A 21,186-nucleotide genomic window follows, 5' to 3' on the forward strand; every position below is an offset into this window, starting at 1 on the left:
TTTATAGGTGTGGAGGATGATGGAGGGTTCCAGATCCAATGTGCAGCCACAAAGGAGTTTGAGGAGACGGAGTCGGAAGCGTGCCTTGGCTTGGATCATCCAGAGATGTGGGTCCAGGATAGGCGACGGTCAAGGATGACGCCAAAGTACTTGAGGGTGGGGTGAGGTTGATAGAAGGGCCATAGATGGTGAGATATAAATCAAGGAGACGGAAGGAAAGGGTGCTTTTGCCTACAATGATCGCCTGGATCTATTTACTATAGGCAAAAATATTACATAAATGGTTACTTAACATTGGCTAACATGAGCAAGTAGGTGCGAAGCCGTACAGGTATCAAAGCTAACAGCTACTGGAAGTTACAAAGGCTAAATCTGTAGTGGCTCACCCACTATGAAACAGAAGCAATGTTGCTTGGTCGTCTGCTCGTCATCAAATGGGCTGAATGTGGAGCGGCGCTCGTGGAGCTCCACAGCATCGGTTAGAGGGCGCTGTGGTCGGCCTTGTCCTTTACCTCTCGTAGTGCCAATCTATTAGAGCGCACCTATCTTGTAGCATCGTAGCTATTGATACCACAGAGATCATTAAGGTGTGGATGATATGTTCATTCTGTAAGGTACAATAGATCAACACAAGTATGCATGTATCCTCTGGGACCATGTCCATCGTTGTATGCAGTTATACCTCGACACGATGGCATCTACCAGCAAGACAATGCAATGCAACGCATCACGCAGCTGGCAGTGTATGTACGTCGTTCCAAGAGCACCAGGATGAGTTAGTTTACCGTACTTCCCAGGCCACCAACCTCCTCGGATTTGAACTCAATCGAGAATCTGTGGGATCATGTCGATAGGGCTGTTCGCGTCATGGATCCTGATCCGAGAAACCTAGCGCACCTGGCCACGACATTGGAGCTGGGATGGCCCCACATGCTTGTCGATACATTCCAGAACCTCACCAACTCTACTCCTGTGTGTCTTGCAGCGGGCGGAGATGCAAAACGTGGTTCTTCAGGCTCTTGACATGTAGTCGCGTTAATGGGACTGGACACCGTTATATGTGTTGCTTCTTATCGTAATTTTTCTCATTTAGCGCCAACCTACCAAACAAATGTTTAATTTCAGGCGTGCAAATCAGTTACCATTAAGGAACCACAGCGTGGAAACAGTTTTCTGATGACATAGATGTTTGGGCTGAATTAATATCAGCATTCAGTTACTACAATCACAACACGTCGACCTTCATTACTGCACAGCCTTTGTGCCCTAGCAGGTAGAGCACTAGACTCCAGCTCTCCTGGTTAAAATCCTCGATACAGTATTTCCTCGTTCCAGTCGCTAAAGGACGACGACGGATAGACTCAGCCTGCAGTTAAATGAGTACATGGGATACCCCTATGACCACAAATCGTACGGGATCATATCCGGTGAACGAGCAGGTCATGCAACTGGACCCGTCGTTCGATCCATCGGCCAGCAAAGACACAACTGAGATGCGTTCAGACGTTAGCGCCGAAGTGATCTGGAGCACCATCATGTAGCAGCAACGTAACCCTTCGAATCATCAGCGGCACTTCTTTGAGGAGTCAAAGTACCCCTTTAGAAAAGCCGATAGTCTCGGCCAATTAGACGACTTGGAGGGAAGATCGGTCCTCAGGTACGGTCGCCGGTTATATCGGGTCATACATTCCGCCTGCACCGATGCTGATGATTCGCTGTCACCATATCATGGGGGTTCTGCAGACTATCCCACAAATGACTGTTATGAAAGGTGAAGATAGCACTCCACGTCAATTTGGTCTCATCTGTTAATAGGATGGTTGATACTCATCCCACAATCATGGTTGCCTGGTGAAGAAATCAGTGACAAAGCTGCTCCAGATGTTGAAATTCTGTCGCTAGTAAGCCCTGCACACGCTCTAACTGGTAAGGGCAGTAACAATTGTCACGGTTCCACACGGTCGTCTGGTTTACCCTGCCTTGTACTGACACGGCGGTCACCTTCCACACTGTTAATCGCATTTTCCTCCAAGTCTGGTGTCCGAACATTTCGGGTTCAAAATGGTTCAAATGGCTCTGAGCACTATGGGACTCAACTGCTGTGGTCATCAGTCCCCTTGAACTTAGAACTACTTAAACCTAAGTAACCCAAGGACATCACACACATCCATGCCCGAGGCAGGATTCGAACCTGCGACCGTAGCAACATTTCGGGTACGTCCTTCATGATTTCCTGCTTCCTAAAACGACCCTGTCTCAAACGGCCAAACACTGTTGCAAACACTGAACGCTGTGGTTGTTGTCGGCGGGGATAGATCTCCTTATACAACCTTGCTGCTCACCGCCCGTTGCCATTTGCCTTTTCGTAAGTAAACGCCAATTCACCAAGCTTTCGATCCGAAAACGGAATCATTGTGTACAAAGCTCTATCACATCCATTACAAGGTGGGTCACCAAGACAATCAGATGCAATATTACCTATTACTATGGCAGGAGAGGGTGGTAGAGCATGACGAATGAGCAATAGTACCACTCTCTTGGAGGAAACAATGCATACTTTAACTGTGTCTGCATGGTATTAGACCGCAATCTCTGTAACAAAGTATGATTGAATAAATGGTCCCTAGCATGGAAACCATGCAGTTCTGGACATAGGCTCATTAGACCTTTTTTGTTCCATATCCTCTCATCGATCAGTCCATAGAGTTTGCACACGGTGGAAAAAATCGCTCTGTTGAAACCCAGGGAATTTCCAGAGTCAAAAATGATTATCTTTCTTTTTCTCTTTCATATAATGACAGAAAAATTGAGCAATCTTTAAAACAAGGATAGACTGAGCAGAATGTGTCAGACATCCTGTTTGAACAGAACAAACGCTTCTTCAGTCTGACGGAATTCACATAGCGCTCCATGACACAGCAGTTCTCACGGATGATGATTCAGATGATTAGGATAAGGGTGAAGAAACAAATGTAATAAGTTTTTTTCTTCCTCAGCAACATCAATACGATCAATGATAAATATTGTTGGGTACACTCTTTCGTGTAATTCAGGGGGAAACCAGTACGATTTGGATATCCACCACTTCTAGTTATCTTGGAAACTCTTCCTTTAACCAAGGAAAATCACCAAATATAAATACAGCATATGAAGAACAATTTGGTGAGGCTACTACCCCACTCATTCACATGAAAGCCCATTTAATACTGGAAGAAAAGCAATTAACATTCCATTTCTTCTTTCGCTACCTCTTTACAGTATTTGCTGCGCTTTCTTTACGAAAGAAGAATGTTTTGGAGGAACATGCGCTACTAGAGAAAACAGAGTTCCCAGGTCTTGTCCCATTTCCTCAAAGCTAGAGCTAGTTAAAAAGGAAAAGGGATATATCGAATGATCACGCTGCCAGGATGGTGGCGTTATTGTCAAAAAATTGGTGGATAATTCAGTATTTGCCGTAGCATCCACCTGTGAAAGAGTGGAAGCCGTATCAGCCAAAGAGAAGAAGACAATTCAAGTATAACATCCTCAGATTACTGCAGCTTCTGATAAACAGACAGGGTCTGAGTAGGATGGATGGAAATTTTCTCATGTAAAAAAAATATTCGAAATGAGAGAGAAATGGTATTGGGCTTCACCTTCTTGGCTAATTAACACGTATGTACATAATGCACGAGAGCTGACGAAAGAAACAGGAGCTTGTACTACCCCTCACTTTAAATTCAGGAGAGAAAATATATATGAATCCTGTAAAATAAGGAAGCAGGCCTTCTACCATTCCTATGTACTTCCGTGTTCCAACTCATATAATTTACGATGGTATTTTCAGGCGATATAATTTATAATGGTATAAGACATTACAGGAAAACTGAGAAAAAGTGAAGGTTTGTACGGCAAAAAGGAATCACCAGCATTTAGGAATAATTCTGGTAAAATGACGTTGGATTCTGACTAGATTGTTTTGAAATGAACCACTAATGTCAGTAAGTTATAACTGAGAATCAGTTTGTGATTGTTGTAATAAATTGGTTTATAACAATTATTTTGGTCTTATTTGTAATAAAATCTGATTAATAACTATGTCTGTAATTTGATTTCAATCCTACATAAAAATTGAAAAAATACATCTAAGTGCTCAGTTTGTCCATATAGACACGGTCTGTTAAAGACACATTAAGGCAGCGAAAGGTCAAGTAATATCTCAGTCCATTTTAGATGTATAAGAAGTCGATAAACTGAAAATAAAAAAAATATACTGTTTTGAAAAATTCGGGCAGTTAAGGAGCAGGTGGTCATGGTGTTTCAGCTCTTCAGACTGCCTTCCTCAAGAGTCAATTAACCACTGGAATTAGCCAGGTGAGGCCTTGTGTGTAAAGATAAAATGAAGGTAAAGTCCGTGCAGCAAGTCTGTTTGGGGGCTATTGGCCTGACTGCAAGTAGAATAAAGCCCTTCTTTGCTGTGGGACTAGGCAATGGCCTTGCCGCAGTGGATACACCGGTTACCGTGAGATCACCGAAGTTAAGCGCTGTCGGGTGTGGCCGGCAGCTGGATGGGTGACCATCCAGGCCGTCATGAGCTGTTGCCATTTTTGGGGTGCACTCGGCCACATGATGCCAATTGAGGAGCTACTCGGCCGAATAGTCAAAGAAAACCATCATATCGACCGGGAGGACGGTGTGCTGCCACACGGCCCTCCTAACCAGATCCTCAACTGAGGATGACACGGCGGTCGGATGATCTCGATGGGCCACTTGTGGCCTGAAGACAGAGTGCTTTTTGCTGCAGGACTAGGAGAATACTGCGGGGGGTCCATCGCCCAGTTTATGTGTTACATAACTCAAAAGTATCGTGTATGCAGAGCCCATTCTAGACGTGTAGACACTGGAGCATCGTGTTCATGCTGCCTTTGACAATGTTCGGATGCAGCCTGGCCGATGTGAACGTGTGATACAGAACACGCTACCGCGCGTACACGCATGCGTTGAGGTACAAGGAAAACACTTTAAATATTATTGCAGATTTGGCTGCATGGTACTGCGTGTATTAGACCTCAGTCTCTGTAACAATGTGTGATTGAATAAATGGTGTCTACCATGGAAAACATGCGTTTCCGGACATGAGTTCATTAGACCTTTTTTATTCCGTATCTTCTCATCGATCAATCCCTAAAGTTTGTATAAGGTGGAAAAAAATCTCCCTGTATGTGGACAAGACTGAAATACTCACTTCATAAGCAGAAGGTGTATCTATGGATAATAATATTATAATACGAAACCCTCAACAACACATTTAAATTCACTGCAAACAGCTTCACTTGGAAACACGAAGAAGTTCTTCATAAACCAATACTTACGTCACATCAAAATGGCCCATTGCTGCTGTCAACGTATAACCTGTAATATAGACTGTTATAAACACAATTTGGATGCTAGCAGTGAAGTTGTAAAACTATGAATGAACTCCCATGCTCATAAATTAAGTATAATGAGGATACATGGTGAAAAAACGCCCTGCTGGGCAGTTTGCGGGTTTAAATCACCTCGGGCTCTGAACTAGTGGTGCATTTGACTACGGTCGTCGCACGGTGGAGCTGGCAGCAGTCCACGCATGCAGAGGTGTGTTGTTGCATGTCAGAGTACAGTGCAGCAAGTTTGCAGACGTTTCCAGACGTGCTAATGGTGACTGTGTGTTGAAAATGGCTCAAAGAAATATTGATGACATTATGAGGGGTAGAATAATAGGGTGACTGGAGGCTGGTCAAATACAGCAGGTCGCAGCACGGGCCCTCTGTGTGCCACAAAGTGTGATCTCAAGATTATGGCAACGATTCTAGCAGACAGGAAACGCGTCCAGGCGCTACAGTACGGGACGTCCACAGTGTACAACACCACAAGAAGATCGATATCTCACCATCAGTGCCCGCAGACGGCCACGGAGTACTGCAGGTAGCGTTGCTCGGGGCCTTTACTGTAGCCACTGGAACAGTTGTCTCCAGACACACAGTGTACAGACGACGAAACAGACATGGTTTATTGGCCCAGAGACCTGCAAGGTGCATTTCACTGACCCCTGGTCACAGGAGAGCCCATAAAGCCTGGTGCCAAGAACGCACTACATGGTCATTGGAACAGTGGTCACAGGTTATGTTCACGGACGACTCCAGGTATAGTCTGAACAGTGAATCTCTCCGGGTTTTCATCTGGCGTGAAACAGGAACACCTTAATGTCCTTGAAAGGGACCCGTATGGAGGTCGTGGTTTGATGGTGTGGGGTGGGGTTATGATTGGTGCACTTACACCCCTGCATGCCTTTGACAGAGGATGGGTCCCATCTTCCTCCAGATGGATGCAAACGCACGGTCTCAGCGAGCTGCCATCGTGGAGAAGTACCTTGAAACAGAAGATATCAGCCGAATAGAGTGGCCTGCCTGTTCTCCAGACCTAAACCCCATCGAGCACCATGCTCTCGGTCGACGTATCGCTGCACGTTTTCAAAACCCTAGGACACTTCAGGAGCTCCGACAGGCACTGGTGCAAGAATTGGAGTCTATACCCCAGCAGCAGCTCGACCACCTGATCCAGAGTATACCAACCTGTTGTGCGGCCTGTGTACGTGTGCATGGTGATCATATCCCATATTCATGTCGGGGTACATACGTATGATTCAGTGGTGTTTTGTGTTTCCGGACGGTTTTCTCAACTGATCACCAATACCGTGGACCTAGAGATCTGTGTCGTGTGTGTTCCCTATGTGCCTATGCTATTAGTGCCAGTTTTGTGTAGTGCCACGTTGTGTGGCACCAGATTCTGCAATTATCCTTAATTTATGAGCATAAGTGTAGAATCCAGCACCTCTCTGACAAGAATACAGGACTACCAATGCTAAAAATTATTGGAAGCTGACAATGGATAAAGAACAAAACTGATCAACAACTGTGTCCAGAAGGGCACGCCGGTAAGGTGAGGTCTAAGTGTTAATAGCCCTTTGGAACGCAATAAAGCAGAGACCCTGCTCGACGTGGCTTCGACAAGTCCTTGGCAGGTTTATGGAGTGACATCAGATGTCTACACAGAGGTCACGCAGTTCCAGTAAATTACGGGCTGGTGGCTTATGTAATGGATGATGCCATCACCGCCAGGGAAAACATCACACGTGAACCGATGCAGTGCTCTGCAGTCAACAGCAGTCACATGCCACAGGTGCCTCGGAGGCCGAGGGAAATGTCCCCTATAGAATAAGACTGCCCACACCGTCTTACATCCGAGCCGCCGTCCATGTTTTGCGCGGACGTTCGCCCGGGTGAAGGCGTAACCATCGATCGACCTGGAGTAACAAGAAACGTGATTTATCCTGTTATGTGACACGTTACCAACGACACCATTCTAATTCACGACGCCGTTGGTCTAAAATGGGAACATATAGTGGTTGCCCGCTACGCACCCTCACGTTCAAAAGTTCATTTATGTTTGCAGGTGCGTATATTCAGCCGACAAATAACTGTTAAAATTCATGGTGAAACCTTCAGCTGTCATTTATTTTGCACAGATCGCTCCTAGTTTCGGTCAGTGACCATTATCAAGCTTAGCTGGCATAAAAGGCAGGAGATAGTCCTTGCGGAGGTTAGAGTCCTCCCTCGAGCATAGGCGTGTGTGATTGTCCTTAGGATAATTTAGGTTAAGTAGTTGGCAAGCTTAGGGACTGATGACCTTAGCAGTTAAGACCCATCAGATTTCACACGCAAAAGGCAGGAAAGTTATACCATAATTTGAACAAAAGTAATTTGCCCTTTAAATCCACCATAGTAGGTAAAAAATTTCACACGATAATACGAGGGTAATCCCAAAAGTAATGTCTCCTATTTCTTTATAAGTACATAGACCTGTTTATTTCTACAATGGTTTACATCAGTTTACAGTTTGAACATTTAGCTATTTTTCGGCATAATTACAAATTCTGTCGATGCATTTTTGTAGATGTCGTGGCAGTTTTTGTGTGCCCATGTCATACCAGCTCGCCGCCATGCTATTCAGAAAGTTATGAAGCTTTTCTTTCACCTCGTCGCCGGAGCTGAATTGCTGGGACACAATAAACGCTGACAGGTACTGTGAAAAAACGGGCAATTCAGAACCGGAGAAGAGGAATGTTGAGCAAGAGTGTACACATTCTCCACGACAACGCTCGCCCACACATCACTCGGCAAACTGTTGCTCTCCTGCAACAGTTTCAGTGGAACATAACCACCCACCCACCCAATAGTCCTGACCTGGCACCCAGTGACTATCACCTGTCCCCTAGGTTAAAAGAACATTCCGCCGGAAAGCGATTCAGCTCCGACGACGAGGTGAAAGAAAAGGTTCATAACTTTCTGAACAGCGTGGCGGTGAGCTGGTATGGTACAGAAACTGCCACAGTGTCTACAAAAATGCATGGACAGAAATGGTGATTAAGTCGAAAAATAGCTAAATGTTCAAGCTGTAAACTGATGTAAACCATTGTAGAAATAAATAGGTCTATGTACCTAAAATAGGAGACCTTACTTTTGGGATTACCCTCGTAACTGTATACTAGCTGTCGATGTGGAGTTGCGTCTCGAGGAAAATTATCGTACACAATTATTATTGAGAGAAATTTTGTACGTGCTATGGTGGGCTTAAAAAGAGCAAATTGCTTTTGCTCAGATTGTGGTATAACTTTCCTGCCTTGTATGCCAGCTATGCTTGATAAATGTCATTGCCTGAAATTAGGAGCCGGCCGGTGTGGCCGAGTGGTTCTAGCCGCTTCAGTCCGGAACCCCGCTGCTACTACCGTCGCAGGTTCGAATCCTGCCTCGTGCATGGATGTGTACGACGTCCTTAGGATAGTTAGGTTTAAGTAGTTCTAAGTCTAGGGGACTGATGACCTCAGATGTCAAGGTGCTTAGAGCCATTTTTTTTTGCGAAATAAATGTCAGCTGAAGGTTTCACAATGAACTGTTACGTTCTACAGTCTGCACTGACCGATGTGTTCTGAAACGCTTGTCTCTGCACCAGAGCTCTATTCTGTCGCCAGATCTCCGACAATCGATGCATACCTAGGTTTTCAGAGCGTGCGAGCTTCCAACGCCCACGTTTTGTGGTGAGGTGTGGACCTCCGACGCCTTGCCGCCTTCTTTTAGTTTTACCGTCATTCAACCACTTTCCACAGATGCTCACGGCAGCGGCACATGAACAGCCAACCAGCATTGCCATTTGAGATATTCGTTCGCAGACGCTGGGCCACAACAACCTGCCCTTTATCAAAGTCGCTTATGTCGGTAGATTTCCCCCTATACGTCCCGTACTGTCGCTAGAGTGAGTCCCCGTTCGTTTCTGCTGCGCTTATATACACTACTGGCCATTAAAATTGCTACATCAAGAAGAAATGCAGATGATAAACGGTTATTCATTGGACAAATATATTATATTAGAACTGACAGGTGATTACATTTCCACGCAATTTGGGTGCATAGATCCTGAGAAATTAGCACCCAGAACAACCACCTCTGGCCATAATAACGGCCTTGATACGCCTGGCCATTGAGTCAAACAGAGTTTGGATGGCGTGTACAGGTACAGCTGCCCATGCAGCTTCAACACGATACCACAGTTCATCAAGAGTAGTGACAGGTTTCCAATTCAACACGATACCACAGTTCATCAAGAGTAGTGACACGTTTGCAATTCGTGAGACATCTGGAGAATGTGCTGGCCAGGGCAGCAGTCGAACATTTTCTGAATCCAGAAAGGCCCGTACAGGATCTGCAACATGCGGTCGTGCATTATCCTACTGAAATGTAGAGTTTCGCAGGGATCGAATGAAGGGTAGAGCCACGGATCGTAACACATCTGAAATGTAACGTGCGCTGTTCAAAGTGCCGTCAACGCGAACAAGAGGTGACTGAGACGTGTAACCAATGGCAGCCCATACCGTCACGCCGGGTGATACGTCAGTACGGCGATGACGAATACACGCGATGTCGCCAAACACGGATGCGACCATCATGACATGGGGGATCGGGGGGAAAGATGCTAACAGTCGCGCAAGAAAATTACTTACACTCGTGAGATGTCCACCAATTGAGGTAAGCTTAATGGAAATATGTATCACTACAGAAGTGAATATATCACACCTGTGGACGATGTGGAAAACAAACTGTAAAAATGTAAGTCTTCTGAGCGAAGCTTGAAGTCATCAGATTACGAAAAAGTGACTCCAATTTTCCGGCATCTCATGTCATGACTGGAGGGTGATCTTACCATAATATTGCACGTGGTGGCTGAAGTGATTTCAGAATTGATCATTGGTGAAAGCAACGAGACTTCGTCAGGGGCTAAGTCCAAATTAGAGTGACATGTGTCTAAATCCCTACTGCAGAAGCACAGGTGGCTCTGTGGTGTGTCCCAGCATCGAGGCTTCGGATCTTGATCTCCAATAGAATGTCAGTTTAAAGGAAACCTCTCACTGAATCTTGGTGGTCTCTGAATCTTCCAAGTGCTGGCTGATAAAACTGCTCCTCACAAAACACTTGTCTCCTTCCTCTGAATGATTAACCAATGCCCTGCATCCTACCGGCCTCTGACGAAAATAGTGTAACGAAAAAAGTCACGTCATTGTCTCTCCTTCTCCAGCCGATAAGGATCTCTCTCTCATCACCATCCGGTGTCTGACTAACAAATTATTTACGTTAACCAATATGCGGGTCTTAATCGCGTAAACATTGTTTTTTGCTAGGTCAGAATGCTTGTTGGTCTTTCACATTTTCAAGTTCGCAGGACTGAACGTCCCTATCCGTTATTTAGATGTTTATCTTTAGTTTTCTGTGCTTTTCTGCGATAACGGCTTGGTTGGTGCATCTCGAGTACGAAGTTGCCTGCCTGCTAAAAACTCCTCACGCATTACACACACATTAGTAACTCTCTTCCCCACCGGGGCCGCAAATATTTAAGGAATCTAACTTCTGCTATGCATAAAATAGCTTCAAACATAAAATTAAAAGTTAGTTAACTTGTCAAATATTGACGAGAAGCATATAAAACCTTTGTGGTCAAAGACGCCGGCCAGGATGGCATAGCGGTTCTAGGCGCTAGTCTGGAACCGCGCGACCGCTACGGTCGCAGGTTCGAATCCTGCCTCGGGCATGCATGTGTGTGATGTACTTAGGTTAGTTAGGTTTAATTAGTTCTAAGTTCTAGGGGACTGATGACCTCAGAAGTTAAGTCCCATAGTGCTCAGAGGCATTAGAACCATTTTTTGGTCAAAGACGTAATTCCTGAACTATATGGGTTTCATTAGTTTAAGATTATTAACCCAAAGATTAATGAAAAAGTCAAAACCAAAACTAGTAAACCATTAAGGGGAGACGGAAGGCAATTTTTATCTCTATTCTACCAATGTTTTTTTACCTTTTAAAAAGGTACACATTCCAAAAGAACCGTAAGTGATAAAACAATGAAATTTTTACTGTATGAATATAATATATATGCCTCAATTTACAAGTAAAATAAACATAACACCTCTTATGATTTTAAAGAAAAAAAGGAATTATTCTTTCACTACTAAAATTAACTTTTTTTGTACGTTAATTATTAGAAAAGAGTTTCTAATTGTTTGATGGTTTCTCAATTTATTTGTGAAAACTTATTACCATTTGCAGTACAAATTAACCAGATTGCTAGTTTCTAACCCCATAAGTTTATCAAATAATGGTTCCTGAAAGCAAAACAATGTAATTTTGAGAAAAATCCATTTAAAGTTTAATATTGCAATTCTTGTATAGTTATTGATGAGAATGACTTACCACTAATGTTTTCCTGCATCATCCTGAGCATCATCTGAATCATGCTGATCTTCTTTTCTTTTCTTGGTCCCTCTTCTTTTCTATCTGGCTTCTTTTGTGCATTTTAAATTAGCAATACCTGCTTTGCAGATTCTCTCTTTATCTATTTTGCAGTATTTCCACCATATTTTATGAACAATAATTCCAAAACATCCAGTTTCAAGTTTCGGGTTTTCCCATGAAGACATTTCTTCAGTAAGGTATCTTCACAAACGTCTCTAAATATGGGTTTAATTTCATTCATTACTGATGCAGGTAAAAAATGTTTGTGGTCATTTCTGGCACTTCTCCTGTACTTGCACCAAGTGTCACGATCATACCGACAAAGACCGTGCACTGGATTTTCATCTGTAGAAAGCTTACGGAAAAAGATATCCCAGACAGCTTTTATCATGTTTTCTAAATTCTCTGCATTTCTTCTTATGGCCAACCCACAATAATTCTGTAATCTATTTACGAGTATTTCAACATTTGTCAGGCGGCCTTCACCACCTATCTTCTTACCATCTTCCAATACTATTTTTGACTCTTCGTTCAATAATCTTCTCAACCTGGACCCCATTCTCTTCTGGACATGCCCAATGCACTCTAATTTAGAAACTATGACATTAGGACCACAGGGGTGTTCTGCACATACCCAGTCATAAGCCTTGCTGTCACCGTCTTCAGATTGCACAGAGCGTCAGGAAAACTATCACATCTCACGAAAAAATTGTCTTATTTATATAAAACAAAAGCTGTTTCAAGCAGGAAAGATCAGGCATTTCAAATATTCTAAAATCTAAAACCCGAATGTTTGAAGCCCAGTTGCTTTCCGTCTGCCCTTAAAGAGGCGTTTTAAATTTGATCATAGCAAAAATAAGTTATTGCAGTTGAACAGTGTAATTTCATCCTAATATTGTGTTTTAATAATAGCGTTCCTGAAACAGTAGCTGCTGAACAGTTTATCATACAATAATATAATATGCTGTTACATTCCGTGCCATATGTGGATACTGCCTACTAAATTGTGGTGAATAGAATTATTGGTAAAGAAGTAATAGTTTGAAACGTCATCGCTGATGCTGAAGCTTCACTGCACAAACAGCGAACATGTAGTAAGAGAGAAACTTTCTTCGTTTCGTTGTTTTGTATGAGTGTTATCGAGAAAAAGTTTCGAAACTGTTTGAAATTATGTTTGAAGGTCGTTGGTAGTCGCTAAGCGCGATCATTCTCAAAAACTGGATGAATATAATTTGACAAGGGGAGGCCACGACGTTGGTATCACGGATTTACTTTAAATTTTGCACACTTTTAGTGGGCGATTAAGACAACATAATGTGCACGCAACGACGTGCACCACTCTAGCAATTCCGAGAAAATCGCAGAAACGTTTTACGTGTCTGTTATGCAACTGAGGTATCTGTGCGTAGGTGCCGGTTGGTAAAGTTCATAGTAGTCAAGTGACGGCGAACTTGACGGAATGCCGTTGTGTATCAACCAGATGTGGTAGCTCACGGAGTGAGTTGCTGGGACATCAAGCCCATATCCACCATACAAAATGGCTCTGAGCTCTATGGGACTTAACATCTGAGGTCATCAATCCCATAGACTTAGAACTACTCAAACCTAACTAACCTAAGGACATCACACACAGCCATGCCCGAGGCAGGATTCGAACCTGCGACAGTAGCAGCAGTGCGGTTCCGGACTGAAGCGCCTAGAACCGCTCAGCCACAGTGGCCGGTTCCTCGGCAGGTTCTTGTTCAATTTTGCCCTCACGGTAGCTCAGGGTGTTCAGTCAGACGGGTAGTAGCTACCCTCTGTAATAAAAATAATCTGAGTGAATGGATCAACCATGAACTTGAACGGGTGTCATTGGACGTCCGCCCTGACACATACTACCAACAATAATGAGCAAAATGAGATTTAAAAAAAAAAGTGTTAACGTTCGAGCTTCATAAGACGAATGTGTACGTAGTGACGGTTCGACTCCCGGTCAAACCTTCATTTGTGTAGTACAAGTGTAAATTCTGTGATATTAAAAATATTTGCGACTACGCTGTCCGTTCTCGCCACATCAGCAACGTCCCATCATTACTTAGGTTAACTGCCACATAGGGCCTACTCGTGTGTCTGCAGCTCGAAGCGTCGAGGTGCAAAGTAGTTTCGTGTACCTACCCAGATTTCATGTGTAAGGGATTTCGCAAATCACGACATGCATATATTTTCAGGAAAATTCTGTGTATGTCGTAGTTACAAATATGTTTGTTCTGATAATTAAACTTAATTAAAAATAGTAAGTAGTAAAATAACATGAGACTCACTAAAACATCATGAGAATACACGTGTTTTTTTAATTATATTACCTCTCAAATGTCATATAAATTAAGTAATATGACGACTGAAAAAAAATATAAATGAAAAATTAAGCCGGCCGGCGTGGCCCAGCGGTTCTAAGCGCTACAGACTGGAATCCTGCCTCGGGGATGGATGTGTGTGATGTCCTTAGGTTAACTAGGTTTAAGTAGTTCTAAGTTCTAGGGGACTAATGATCTCAGAAGTTAAGTTCCATAGTGCTCAGAACCATTTGAACCATTTTTTTGTTAAATTAAGTTTGAGCGGAGTCGAAACGTCGCCTCACACACGACTGCCTTACATAGTTTTTTGGGCAAGGGTCGCAACCCGAGACCTGGCCTCCACGTCCCGTTCGCACCCTCCAGGAACCAAGGAAAGCGTAGGGAACGTGGAGGTACAATGAACATCACTTATTTATGTATTTTTCTTTTCGTTCTTTTCTGTTATTTTTATTTATTTATTTATTTTTGTCATTAATACCACCGATAATATAATGAAACCGGCGTCACGTGGGGAGGAGAGCGCAGCAAGAGGTCAGGCTAATTGAGACTATCAAAGCATTTTTTTATCAAAATAACATTCCTATTGGCAGTGAATGTATCAGGTCTAAGTGTGGAAGAGGCAGCGATCAATTCTTCATGACAGGAAAACCATAGCTCTAGTGGGGGGAGGGGAGGGGGTTAAGCAAGACACTGCACAGGAAATTGGACAAAAATTGTGTGTATTTTGGATTGTGGACAACGGCACAATGACGCTCATTAAGGAACTTTCAAAAAGTCAAGTACACTTTCCTCGCCATCAGCAAACAAGTAGTGTGGTGCGTGTCCACAAATCCACCTCACAGAGTTCAACTTTGCTCGCGGGAAGTATCCCGCGCCTGCAAAGAGGAGCCGCTGAGTAAGTATCTCATATACACTCTTGGAAATGGGAAAAAGAACACATTGACACCGGTGTGTCAGACCCACCATACTTGCTCCGGACACTGCGAGAGGGCTGTACAAGCAATGATCACACGCACGGCACAGCGGACACACCAGGAACCGCGGTGTTGGCCGTCGAATGGCGCTAGCTGCGCAGCATTTGTGCACCGCCACCGTCAGTGTCAGCCAGTTTGCCGTGGCATACGGAGCTCCATCGCAGTCTTTAACACTGGTAGCATGCCGCGACAGCGTGGACGTGAACCGTATGTGCAGTTGACGGACTTTGAGCGAGGGCGTATAGTGGGCATGCGGGAGGCCGGGTGGACGTACCGCCGAATTGCTCAACACGTGGGGCGTGAGGTCTCCACAGTACATCGATGTTGTCGCCAGTGGTCGGCGGAAGGTGCACGTGCCCGTCGACCTGGGACCGGACCGCAGCGACGCAAGGATGCACGCCAAGACCGTAGGATCCTACGCAGTGCCGTAGGGGACCGCACCGCCACTTCCCAGCAAATTAGGGACACTGTTGCTCCTGGGGTATCGGCGAGGACCATTCGCAACCGTCTCCATGAAGCTGAGCGATGGTCCCGCACACCGTTAGGCCGTCTTCCGCTCACGCCCTAACATCGTGCAGCCCGCCTCCAGTGGTGTCGCGACAGGCGTGAATGGAGGGACGAATGGAGACGTGTCGTCTTCAGCGATGAGAGTCGCTTCTGCCTTGGTGCCAATGATGGTCGTATGCGTGTTTGGCGCCGTGCAGGTGAGCGCCACAATCAGGACTGCATACGACCGAGGCACACAGGGCCAACACCCGGCATCATGGTGTGGGGAGCGATCTTCTACACTGGCCGTATACCTCTGGTGATCGTCGAGGGGACACTGAATAGTGCACGGTACATCCAAACCGTCATCGAACCCATCGTGCTACCATTCCTAGACCGGCAAGGGAACTTGCTGTTCCAACAGGACAATGCACGTCCGAATGTATCCCGTGCCACCCAACGTGCTCTAGAAGGTGTAAGTCAACTACCCTGGCCAGCAAGATCTCCGGATCTGTCCCCCATTGAGCATGTTTGGGACTGGATGTGCATGGCAAGCCGTTCCACAGGACTACATCCAGCATCTCTACGATCGTCTCCATGGGAGAATAACCGCCTGCATTGCTGCGAAAGGTGGATATACACTGTACTAGTGCCGACATTGTGCATGCTCTGTTGCCTGTGTCTATGTGCCTGTGGTTCTGTCAATGTGATCATGTGATGTATCTGACCCCAGGAATGTGTCAATAAAGTTTCCCCTTCCTGGGACAATGAATTCACGGTGTTCTTATTTCAATTTCCAGGAGTGTATGAGGTGTGACAATAAAGTAATGAGACTGAGTTTCTTTGCAAGATGTGGCAACCCTGCCGGCTTGCGTAGGCACAATATTTTTGACCTTGGTCTATAAGCTGCTTCTAGTGCAAGTGGCACATTGATGCAACTGCTCAATCGTGAGTCGTGCTGTAATAAGTTAACACGTGTTTGTGTCTCTCGTCACGGAAATGGAACCGCATAATATTGCGCAATGGTATGGCATTTCTTTTTGTGTTAAATTGGGTGAAAACGCGACGCCAACTTACGGTAAGTTTCATAAGGCTTTTGGAGAGGAGGTTATGTCAAGAGCTCAAGTTTTTTGTTGGTATAAAATGTTTAGTGAAGGCAGAAGGAATGTTGAAGATGAAGACTGCAGCCAGCTCTTGTGGCCGAGCGGTTCTAGGCACTTCAGTCCGAAACCGCACTGCTGCTATCGTCGCAGGTTCGAATCCTGCCCCAGACATGGATATGTGTGATGTCCATGCGTTAGTTAGGTTTAAGTAGTTCTAAGTCAACGGGATTGATGACTTCAGATGTTAAGTCCCATAGTGCTCAGAGCTATTTCAACTATTTTAAAGACCGCAGTGGACGACCATCAACCTCATGGATGGATGTCGACTTGGCCGGGTGCGTGAACTCGTACGATCTGATCTAAGATTATCTGTGAAAATGATTTCAGAGATGGATCGTCTAATAATAACTGAAGATCTTGGAAAGAGAAAGATTTTTGCAAAAATGGTGCCCAAAAATCTTACATCAGTACTCTGTCAGTACAGCAATTTTTAACCTCAGAACAGATTTCAGTACCACCACAGACACATTATTCACCAGATATCGCTCTGTGCGACTGTTTTCTATTTCCAAGAGTCAAAATGGCGGTCAAGGGACACCCTTTTCAAACAACACAAGATGTCCAAAATGCTGTGACAGGAGGTCTTGGAGGATATTACAGAAGATGAATTCCAGAAATGTTATCATCAATGGTAGAAGCTCTGGAAAAAAGTTTGTGCAATTTGGGAACTACTTTGAAGGAGACAACACTAAACTTGACTAAAAGGGTAAGCAACATTTTTTTTCACATTAGACTCATTACTTTATTGTCGGATCTCGTAGCTTGAACGCTAACCACGTGAGTACCACGAATTCTAAATTTTGGTACCCAAGCAGAGGTACATCAGCTATGTAACAGGTGCATAAAACTTTGCTCAATGTGAGTTCCGGTGTGCTAAACCTATAGCGACATTTTAAATTACGTCAATAATTTTATAAAATACTGAAGAATGAAATTATTTTGCCCCTTGAAAATTGGCATGGATGACTGTTTTACCCGTTCAGCAGTGTTGATAGATGAGGCGTCGGTTTAACGGTCCTTACGCAGAGAATGTTTCGGTATAAGGTTTACTGATACTGACACAGAGCCGTCGACAATTCAAAACAAATTCCAGCTTGATGGAGGACGGCAGAGCAGGGTTTCCAACAGATGCTTACCGTGCCGGGTAAAGAGGTTATCAGACGGCACAGCGGAACCGTCATAAGCGAGGGGAAGCGAGGTCACCTGTCGATACCAGCTGGGAGCTAGAGGGCAGCACATCACCACAAGAGCTGCCAAGGACAGGCTGCCACACAGGCTCACCTCACGCACTGCTGGGGAGCCAAACACCGAGAACCCAGCAGTACACTCGCCACAATTTAGGTGGTAACGCTCTGTTTGAATCTAAGGTGATGCGTAGAAACAAATTCTGTGTTTCTGTTCGCTCCTCCTTGAATCTATATCTATTTTATTACCCCGCTCTACCCTTTTCATTTATTTTTATGTTTCCGCATCTCAATGGGTAAAAACGGAACTTTTATAGAATCACTTTGTTGTCCGTTTGTCTATCCGTTTGTCCGACTGTTAAAAATCCTTTTACTCAGGAACGGGTAAGCCTGTGAAGTTCAAATTTATGCCACATACTAAGGTCTAGGGTCTCTTAGCGGTGTAAAAGATTCAAACTTCTATGTCAATACAATCCTAAGATATGGCCATTATGTTGCACATTTTGATACTTTCAAACTAATCGAAACAAATAGGGTACTTCCCTTTCGCCAAGAATCATGAAACATGGCAAGAAGCAAGGTTTCTCAATACAAGTAAAGGAAAATACGAAAATTCTTAGTTTTTAATTATATCACACGAAAAACAATTTATTATCATTTGTAATCCGACCGTCTATTTGTCGGTCCCTTTGGTAAGACCCCTTTTTCTCGCGAATGGGTAGACGTATCAGACTGATAAAACATATACTAAGGTCTCAAATGGTTCAAATGGCTCTAAGCACTATGGGACTTAACATCTGAGGTCATAAGTCCCCTAGAACTTAGAACTACTTAAACCTAAGTAACCTAAGCACATCACACACATCCGTGTCCGAGGCAGGATTCGAACCTGCGACGGTAGGAGCAGCGCGGTTCCGGACTCAAGCGCCTAATACCGCTCGGTCACGGTGGCCGGCTACTAAGGTCTACAGTCCCTTGGCGGTGTAGTAAATATGACATTGCACGCCAGTACAGTTAACAGATACTGTTCTTCATGTCACATATTTTGATACTCGTAAACTCACTGATCAGAACCTATAGGGTGATTCCCATTGACGTAGAATCATGAAATTAGGCAAGCAGCAAGCTTTCACAGTAAAAGTAAATGAAAAAATCCAAATATTGTTAATTAGTAATCATATCACAGTAGAACAATACTGTTTTCATTTGATGTCCGCCTGGTTGTCTGTCGATCTGTTAAGACGCATATTTCTCATGTACCAATAGAGGAATCAAGTTCAAATTTGGGTTGCATAGTAAAGTCTAAGGTTCCTCGATGGTGTAGAAAATTGAAGCTTCTTGGTCGATGCCATCAAAACATACGACCATTTATGTCACATATTTGGCTACTCGCAAACTCCATCATCAAAACCTTCAGGGTACTTTGGTTTGACTTAGAATCTTGAAATTTGGCAACAATCTAGGATTAATAGCAAAAGTGAAGGAAGAGGCAAAGTTTAGCAATGAAAATAAATGAACAATCTGAAAAGTGTTAATTTTTAATTACATCATACAAAAAAAAAATGTATTTCTTTTGCCATTTGTTGCCTGTCTGTCTGTGAGTCTTCCCAACTGCGAAAAACCCTTTTCCTCAGGAATGGTCAAACGTATCAAGTTGAAATTTATGTCACGTACGAACGTCTGTGGTCGCTTGGTGGTGTGTAAACGTTAACCTAGTAGCTGAATGGAATCAAAAGATGGTGCTATTTATGTCACATATTTTATTACTCGCCATCTCACTCATTAAAACCTGTAGGATACTTCCCTTCGACTTAGAATCATGAAATTTGGCGGGAATCAAAGTGTAACGTTACGAGTAAAGGATAAAAGGCAGAAAATTGTTAATTTATAATTATATCACACAAAAAATATATTTACTTTTTCACTTCTAAGCCGACTTCAGACTCAGAATTAAAATATTCTCGAAAGTCTCGGAAATCCCAGGACATCTTCCCAGTATCGATGTCGATACCAGGCAAATATCGCCAAGATTCTCGATTGCCGGGATGGATGAAATGTCTGTTTACGCATAACCCACACTGTGCGAATCATACTCGCACTTGCCAGTTTTTAGTACCCTTGAGGTTGAATCTTAAAAATGCGAATACTACCTACGCATCTATCCGTGGTCTCATTTGAGTAACCGCAAACTCTTCACGTGCGAAACAATGAAGATCGCAAAAGAGTAGACTGCCTCACGTAATTAGATTCCAAATTTAATATCTAAAAAATATATAATGCTTAAAATTGTGAATTTTGGTGTCAGTTCGTTTAGCGCAGGGCAGTCAACTTTTTAACCTACCATCCACTTTTTTGTCTTCTTTAGTTCTAAAACTTTTTAACCTGCCAATAGTTCCACAGTAATAGTATTCATAACGTAAGGAACTTACTTTACTTTTTAAAATGTATAAAGCAGAGTGGCAGCTAGTTAAAGCATATGGTAATAAATATATACGAAATACTTCACGTCAAAAATTTGTAGAAACATAATGAAAATATCTTGAACCCCCAACCGTCTACGACCCACCATGAAAGCTGGAACGCTCGCTGTTGGGTAGTACGGACTAGTTTGACTGCCGCTGGTTTGGCGATAGTAAACCTATGAACCTATGATCATTTCAAGACGCAAATCTCTGAAAGAAGCTGTCTTGACATCTTCAACTTTTGTAGTCCTGTCTTGCTCAGTTGCGTGCAATGTTACGGTATATTGATAAATTTTACTTATGGACCATGACTAACGTCTTCTGCAAACGCAAGAAAACTTCCACATTCAGAAAGCAATCGCTGAAAACAAACATGTGATAAATGAACAAACACACATCAGCACAGGCTCCCTACAACACTTAATAAAGGAAATGATAAGATATAGAAAAAAGAAAGAAACCAATCGTTCCTCTCACGCAACCAGGAAAAAAAACTTTTCTCCCTTCGCCTCCTGGACACACACACACACACACACACACACACACACACACACACACACACACACAACCCACAAAAAAATTATATCACACCAAAACACACACACTCTCTCTCACACACACACACACACACACACACACACACACACGCACATGCACATACAAATGCATACACGAACAGATATTTCAATCATTATACTCGAAAGTTTGGCAATAACATCCCATCTT

This window comes from Schistocerca gregaria, chromosome 9 (genome assembly GCF_023897955.1).
Source record: "Schistocerca gregaria isolate iqSchGreg1 chromosome 9, iqSchGreg1.2, whole genome shotgun sequence".
NCBI classification, from domain to species: Eukaryota; Metazoa; Arthropoda; class Insecta; order Orthoptera; family Acrididae; genus Schistocerca; species Schistocerca gregaria.